Source organism: Penaeus monodon, chromosome 31 (genome assembly GCF_015228065.2).
Source record: "Penaeus monodon isolate SGIC_2016 chromosome 31, NSTDA_Pmon_1, whole genome shotgun sequence".
NCBI classification, from domain to species: Eukaryota; Metazoa; Arthropoda; class Malacostraca; order Decapoda; family Penaeidae; genus Penaeus; species Penaeus monodon.
This window is the reverse complement of record NC_051416.1, coordinates 33,175,849-33,176,062: the sequence shown is the minus strand read 5'-3', so window position 1 is coordinate 33,176,062 and position 214 is coordinate 33,175,849.

Below are 214 nucleotides of genomic sequence, written 5' to 3'. Positions count from 1 at the left end.
CTCCAAAGGAATCCGTTTACGCCCCACTTATCCATACTTTCCTGGTCGGTGGGCAGCACAGGACACTCGCAGGAATCAGGTATGCTTCCCGCCAGCGGGGTTGAGGCGGCGCGCGGCTGCAGAGGCTGGTTGCAGGAGAGGTAATCCTCGGGCAAACCAGAAGATGACAGACCACACGAACAGCACGTGGGCACATTTGTGAAGAAATTACCCA